Source organism: Macrobrachium rosenbergii, chromosome 45 (assembly GCF_040412425.1).
Source record: "Macrobrachium rosenbergii isolate ZJJX-2024 chromosome 45, ASM4041242v1, whole genome shotgun sequence".
NCBI lineage: Eukaryota > Metazoa > Arthropoda > Malacostraca > Decapoda > Palaemonidae > Macrobrachium > Macrobrachium rosenbergii.
Window position 1 is genome coordinate 25,330,207 of NC_089785.1, and position 7,500 is coordinate 25,337,706.

The 7,500-nt window shown below is 37.5% G+C and overlaps 1 long non-coding RNA gene across 2 annotated transcripts in view; it reads right to left on the minus strand.

Annotated features, from left to right (window-relative positions):
- The window catches only part of LOC136829803 (uncharacterized), a 25,244-nt gene that overhangs the window by 16,699 nt on the left and 1,045 nt on the right, over window positions 1-7,500 (minus strand). For both annotated transcript variants that reach the window (XR_010850492.1, XR_010850491.1), the window contains exon 1: window positions 7,153-7,500. This exon is cut by the window's right edge and continues 1,045 nt beyond it. This is a non-coding gene — a long non-coding RNA (uncharacterized lncRNA). The remainder of the gene's footprint in view (window positions 1-7,152) is intronic.

Consider the following 7,500-nt stretch of genomic DNA (forward strand, 5'->3'; position numbering starts at 1 on the left):
AGGAGGGTGGGTGGGACGTTGCAAAGGCTTCGCCCAGCCATTACTACTGTTCCTGTAGATAACAGACCAGATGGAAAAGTTTTAACCACCCCCCAAAAAAACTTTCCCTTGGCAACGTCGACTGTGCTGATAAACAAACCCACAAAAAAAAAAAAAACATTCTGAGAAGGAAGTTTTTTTTTCTTTTTTGGCTGATATCACCTAAAGACTACCGGGAGACGAGGGGTTTTGAGGCTGATAGAGAAAAGATCTTTGTAACAATATTATTTAATAAATATCATTTAATATAAGATTGGATTGGATACAGAATTTAGGCCACAGGCCAAGCGCTGGCACCAACGAGGCCATTCAATGCTGACACGGAAATTGACAGTACTCTAAAAGGTCTGAATCAACTGTTAGGTGAGGCTTGAGGAATGTAAGGTGGAAGAAAGAAAATATGAAAGGAGGCACAGTAAAAGGAACGAAAGGGGTTACAGCTAGGTTCCTAAAGCACGCTGCAAAGTTCCTTAAGTAATGCCTACAGTGCACCATATGATACCCCCTAGGGGATATCATACACTGTCTATCCTTTGTGATGTTATGTGATTCCTAGAAGACAGAGGAGAGTCCTTTGTAATTGGTGTTATGTATTCCCTTGAAGATACAGTATAGTTCTCTCAAATAATTATGTGATAACTATTAGGTTATTACATAACCTAATAGTTATGTAATAACCTGGACTGTACTTGTTTATGAGAGGGAATACTTCTTTAAAACAAATATTACGTAATACCTGGAAGATTAAGAATAATTCTTTGTAACAGATATTATGTAATACCTAGACTTTAACAGCAGGCAATATAGAATACTTCTTGAAAAATAGGTGTTATGTAATATCCAGAAAAGAGGGAATATCTCTTTAGAATAGATATTATTGAAGATTCCCTTCAAATTATAACTCTAGATCCAAGACCCTGACTCAAGAAACCTATTTTACTTTCTAGTTTCCTTCTAGAATTCCTATTGCTCTCTCTTCTCCGGAATTCCTCCTTTTTCTAGGAGAGCAGGAGACCGGAAAGAGGTGAGAAGGGGAGAGAGAGAGAGAGAGAGAGAGAGAGAGAGAGAGAGAGAGAGAGAGAGAGAGAGAGAGAGAGAGAGAGAGAGAGAGAGGGCCAAAAGATAAAGGAAGGAGATTGGTGCGAGGGATGATTGAAATTGCGCTGATCCGTATCAAATGAAATTTTGGAAGGAGAGAGAGAGAGAGAGAGAGAGAGAGAGAGAGAGAGAGAGAGAGAGAGAGAGAGAGAGAGAGAGTGTGTTAAGGCAATGTTTGTTAGGATTAAAGCAAGAGAGAGAGAGGAGAGTGAGTTAAGGCAATGTCTGTTAGGAGGGGTTAATGAGAGAGAGAGAGAGTGAGTTAAGGTCATGTCTGCTAGGTTTAAGGCATGAGAGAGAGAGAGAGAGAGAGAGAGAGAGAGAGAGAGAGAGAGAGAGAGAGAGAGAGAGAAACAATGGCTTCCTTATGTTGAGACGAGGATAACACTCCTCTCTCTCTCTCTCTCTCTCTCTCTCTCTCTCTCTCTCTCTCTCTCTCTCTCTCTCTCTCTCTCTGGACCTTCAGCACAGATAAGACAACAGCTTACATTCAACCAGGTACTCTGGATTTACGAGAGAGAGAGAGAGAGAGAGAGAGAGAGAGAGAGAGAGAGAGAGTGCAGTCAAGTCTGAGGGATGATGATACCCTGTTCTAGAAATATCTCCTTTAAAATCTCTCGTGTTCCCAGTGATTGTCGGGAAAGGTGACATTTTAGTTCATTTTAGCATTTTCGTATGACCTTCCGAGAGATTATGTATATTATATATATATGTATATATATGTATATATGTATATATATGTATATGTATATATACTGTATATATATGTATATATATGTATATATATACATACATACATATATATGTATATACTGTATGTGTATATATACATATATATGTATGTATGTATATATATACATATATACATATATATACATGTACATATAAATATATATATATTTCCCCTTTTTATTTATTTATTTTTCCCCTATTAAATTTTTATTTTTTCCCTTTTTAATTTTATTATTATTTTCCTTTATTATTTTCCATCATTTCATTTTTTTTATTTTTACACTTTTTTATTCTTTTTATTTTTGCCCTTTTTAATTTTTTACTTTTCCCCTTTTTTTTATTTTAGAATATTTCTCTTTTTTTATTCTTACCTTTTTATTTTTCATTTTTACCCTTTTCATGTTTTCCCGGCATTTATCTATTTTTTTTATTTTCTCCCTTGATTCGAACACTGATCACTCGCTACTTCTCCCGATTCGTATACTTCCCGTCCCGAACGGAACTCCATTTTGCCATTCAACTTCGTCCGTCAAAGTTCTAATGACGGTATTCACCGTCAGCGAACCGTAGAGAGAGACAGGAAGACGCAGAGAGAGAGAGAGAGAGAGAGAGAGAGAGAGAGAGAGAGAGAGAGAGAGAGAGAGAAATATGGCAAGTAATTGCTGGCTATGATGAGGTATGAACGAGCAAGGGGTTGCTTTGAATAGAATATTGTACTAGAGAGAGAGAGAGAGAGAGAGAGAGAGAGAGAGAGAGAGAGAGAGAGAGGTGTACCAGCATTTCCAAAGCTATTTTGTCTACGTAGAGACAAAACTAATGAGAGAGAGAGAGAGAGAGAGAGAGAGAGAGAAGTCCCAGTGTTTCCAAAGCTATTTTTTACGAGAAGACAAAACGAGAGAGAGAGAGAGAGAGAGAGAGAGAGAGAGAGAGAGAGAGAGAGAGAGAGAGAGAGAGAGAGAGAGAAACTCCCAGCACTGAAATATCTCAAAAGGCAGAATTTCTCGTTCTTCTCAGAATTCGTAAGTATGAAAAGACACTTCCCGTTCTTTGTCCACCACATAATGGGATGCAAAAAGCAATGAATGATTATCGAGATTCTCTCTCTCTCTCTCTCTCTCTCTCTCTCTCTCTCTCTCTCTCTCTCTCTCTCTCTCTCTCTCTCTCTTTGTGAAGCTTCCCAGAAGCGACGAATTGTCTCATGAATTTGACGTGTTTGGTAAGATACCTCCAATGAATTTTAAGTTATTTTCAATTTTCGTAGGATTATAACCCTAAGGATTCAAGTCTGCTATTACCATCCTATCTCACTGTCATCCTATTACCCGGATTAAAACCACAATGAATAATAATATTCATATTTTTTTAAAGAAGTAATATGATAATAAAAAAAATAAGATTAAATAAAACAATTGCAATCATAAGCACGAGTCCAATTAATTATTAAGTCATTCATAAATCGTATCCAAAACTAAACAAGTAAAAAAATGCACCGGAGTTTCTTCGGCGCAATCGAGTTTTCCGTACAGCCGCTAAGGCGTATATAATCGAGGCCACCGAAGGTAGATCTATCTTTCTGTGGTCTCGGTATAATGCTGTATGAGCCGCGGCCCACAAAACTTTAACCACGGCCCGGTGGTGGCCTATACTATATCACTGCCAGACGCACGATCATGGCTAACTTTAACCTTAGAATAAAAACTCGCAAACAACAATAACTCACAGATTCATTAACCCTTAATTAAACCAAGAGGGGTCAAGAAACAAGCCGCATAACCTCATAAACCACATAACCACATAAACTACATAAGCCACATAAAGTATGTTAATTGAATTAATGAGAAACTTCCCTAAATTTGAACAAAACTGTCCAGTGGCCCTTAAAATTACCCACTGAACCTCCACTGATGAAAAGCCTCTGCTTGAACTGTGGAATCGTCAGGAAGTTTCCTTGTGAATCAGTAACGGTTGGGGATGGAAGTGAGGAAGAGGGAAGTGAGAGGGAAGTGAGAGGGAATGAGGGAATGAGGAAGTGAAGGGAAGTGAGAGGGAAGTGAGAGGGGATGAGGAAGTGAAGGGAAGTGAGAGGGAAGTGAGAGGGAAGTGAGAGGGGATGGGGAAGTGAAGGGAAGTGAGAGGGAATGAGGAAGTGAAGGGAAATGAGAGGGAAATGAGGGTGAGTGAGAGAGAACTGAGGGTGATTGAGGAGTTATGAGAAGAAAGTGAGAAGGAAGTGAGAGGGAAGTGAGGGCAAGTGAGAGAGAACTGAGGGTGAGTGAGGAGTTATGAGAAGGAAGTGAGGTTATGAGAAGAAAGTGAGAAGTGAGAGGAAGTAAGAGGGAAGTGAGAGGGGAAGGGAGGGGGAAGTTAAGGAAGTGAGAGAGAACTGAGGAGGAAGTATGATAGAAGTGAGGGGGAAGTGAGGGGGAAGTGAGGGGGAAGTGAGAGGGAATGCGAAGGAAGTGAGAAGGAAGTAAAATGGGAAGCGAGAGGGAAGTGAGAGGGAAGTGAGGGCAAGTGAGAGAAAACTGAGGAGGAAGTGTGATAGAAGTGAGAGGGAAGTGAGAAGTAATGAGAAGGAAGTGAGAGGGAAGTGAAAGGGAAGTGAGAGAAAACTGAGGAGGAAGTGAGACGGAAGTGAGGGGGCAGTGAGGGGGAATGAGGAAGTGAAGGGAAGAGAGAGGGAAATGAGAGGGGATTCAGAGAGAAGTGAGAGGGAATTCAGAGAGAGGTGAGAGGGAATTTAGAGGGAAGTGAGGGGCTAAGTGAGTGAAAAGTGAGGAGGAAGTGAAAGGGGGGTGAGAGGGAATTGAGGGAAGAAGTGAGGGAGGAAGTGAGAAAGAATTGGGGGTGAGTGAGGGGGGGAAGTGAGGATGGAAGTGAGAAGTGAGGATGGAAGTGAGAAGTGAGAAGGAAATGAGGGAGAAGTGAGAATGAAACGAGGGAGAAGTGAGAAGGAAATGAGGGAAAAGTGAGGGAGAAGTGAGGGAGAAGTGAGGGAAAAGTGAGGGAGAAGTGACTAGCAGCAAAACTGGGACCTTGAGAAGTTGTCCTTTTCACATCCCTTCAAGAGAGAGAGAGAGAGAGAGAGAGAGAGAGAGAGAGAGAGAGAGAGTCAAACCTCCCATTAACATTAAACAATAATACATCGCAGATAAACATTCTTTATATAATATAACATTTCAACATTTGATACAAACATTTCCTGCCCCCAACATTCCAAATAAAGTAATTCTACCATTATATTCCTATGTAATAATTATCGATAAAATCAATCAGGTATAATGTAATTACACGCCCCCCCCCTCACAAATTAATACTTAATCCTAACACTTCGTTAACTCCTTCGTTAACCACTTCGTTAATTTGTAAGAGAAATATGGTTTTAAAGAGGGGTAATTACTCCCCGGCTTATAGGGTATTTAATTAGGTTATGAATTACACTTCCCCAAAGTTCCCCATCAAAAAGGGGGTTTCTTGTCTCTAACTATTAGCAAAAACGGGTCTGAAAACATAATTTGGATTATATACATATATATATATATATATATATATATATATATATATATATATATATATATATATATATATATATATATATATATAATATATATATATAATATATATATATAATATATATATATATATATATATATATATATATATATATACATATACACACAACCATTAAAAGTGACAGGTTGGGTAAAAATTTTAAAATTCTACAAACACAAAATTACCTGAACCAAAATCGAATTAACCTGCATAAATATGCTAATGGGTTCGCATTATGAATTTGCATACCTGTGCAAAACCAGTTTTGAATTTTTAATTTTTAATTTTTCCACGTAAAGGCTTTCATGAATAAAAACTGTTCTTTCATGTTGACAACTTTTTGAACTCTTTAAAATACAGTTTACTTAAACTGTCAATATAATAAATACAAGTAAAAAATGCGAAGTTTCTTCGTCACAATCAAGTTTTCTGTACAGCGTACAATCAAGGCCACCGAAAACAGATCTGTCTTTCGGTGGTCTCGGTATAATGCTGTATGAGCCGCGGTCCATAAAACTTTAACCACTGCAATGTGGTGGCCTATCCTATATCGTTGCCAGAAGCACGATTATGGCTAACTTTAACCTTAAATAAAATAAAAACTACTGAGGCGAGAGGGCTGCAATTTGTCATGTTTGATGATTCGAGGGTGGATGATCAACATGCCAATTTGCAACCCTCTAGCCTTAGTAGTTTTTAAGATCTGAGGGTGTACAGAAAAAGTGCGGACGGACAGACAAAGCCGGCACAATAGTTTCTCGTTTACAGAAAACTCAAAATAATTCAAAATTCAGTTACATTTACACTCAAAAACCTCTTCGAATAGCCTTTTCAAATTGAATTCCATATATTTTCAAAATTAATCAAAAGATGAATTGCATTCCATATATTTTCAAAATTAATCAAAAGATGAATTGCATTCCATATATTTTCAAAATTAATCAAAAGCGCAAAATAGTTTTAAAATTCGTCATGTGAACTCGAAAAACCTTTTCAAATGAATTTCCTGGTTTTCGAAAGCTTTTTCCAAATTGAATTTCACATATTTTCACAAGCAATTCCAAGATGAATTGACATCATTCAAGAAGACCTCGAGTAACTTTCAAGTAATCCCCCCCCCCAAAAACAGCTTTGGTAATGAATTCCCCCAAAAAACAACCTTGATAATGAATTCTAGAAAAAAAAACAGCTTTGCGAATGAATTCCAAAATACATGTTTTATTCACAGCTTTGCTAATGAATTCCTAAATACATATTCACAGCTTTGCTAGTGAATTCCTAAATACATATTTTATTAACAGCTTTGCGAATGAATTCCCCCAATAACAGCTTTGCTAATGAATTCCTAAATACCTGTTTTATTCACAGCTTTGCTAATGAATTCCTAAATGCATATTTTATTCACAGCTTTGCTAATGAATTCCTAAATGCATATTTTATTCACAGCTTTGCTAATGAATTCCCCCAAAAAACAGCTTTGCTAATGAATTCCTAAATACATATTTTATTCACAGCTTTGCTAATGAATTCCAAAATACATTTTATTCACAGCTTTGCTAATAAATTCCTAAATACATATTTTATTCACAGCTTTGCCAATGAATTCCCCCAAAAAACAGCCTTTGCTAATGAATTCCAAAATACATATTATATTCACAGCTTTGCTAATGAATTCCTAAATATGAAAAATAATTAAAATAATAAATAAATAAATGAAATGAACTGACTTACCTTCACGACTCTGTGGTATAACCTCTTGATGTTTTTGTCGAGTCTCTTAAACTGTTGTCAGGGACAACAAAAGCTGGAAATTCCCGTTGGCAATTCTCCTTTAGGTTGGGATCAGTGACAACAAATGTTGGAAATTCTCTTCGGGTAGGGCTCAACGACAACAAATGTTGGAATTCTCGTTGGTAATTCTCTTTAGGTAGGGCACAGTGACAACAAATGTTGGAAATTCTCTTCAGATAGGGCTTAGTGACAATAAATGTTGGAAATTCTCGTTGGCAATTCTCCTTAGGTAGGGCCCAGTGACAACAAATGTTGGAAATTCTCTTTTGGGTAGGGCTCAGTCACAAC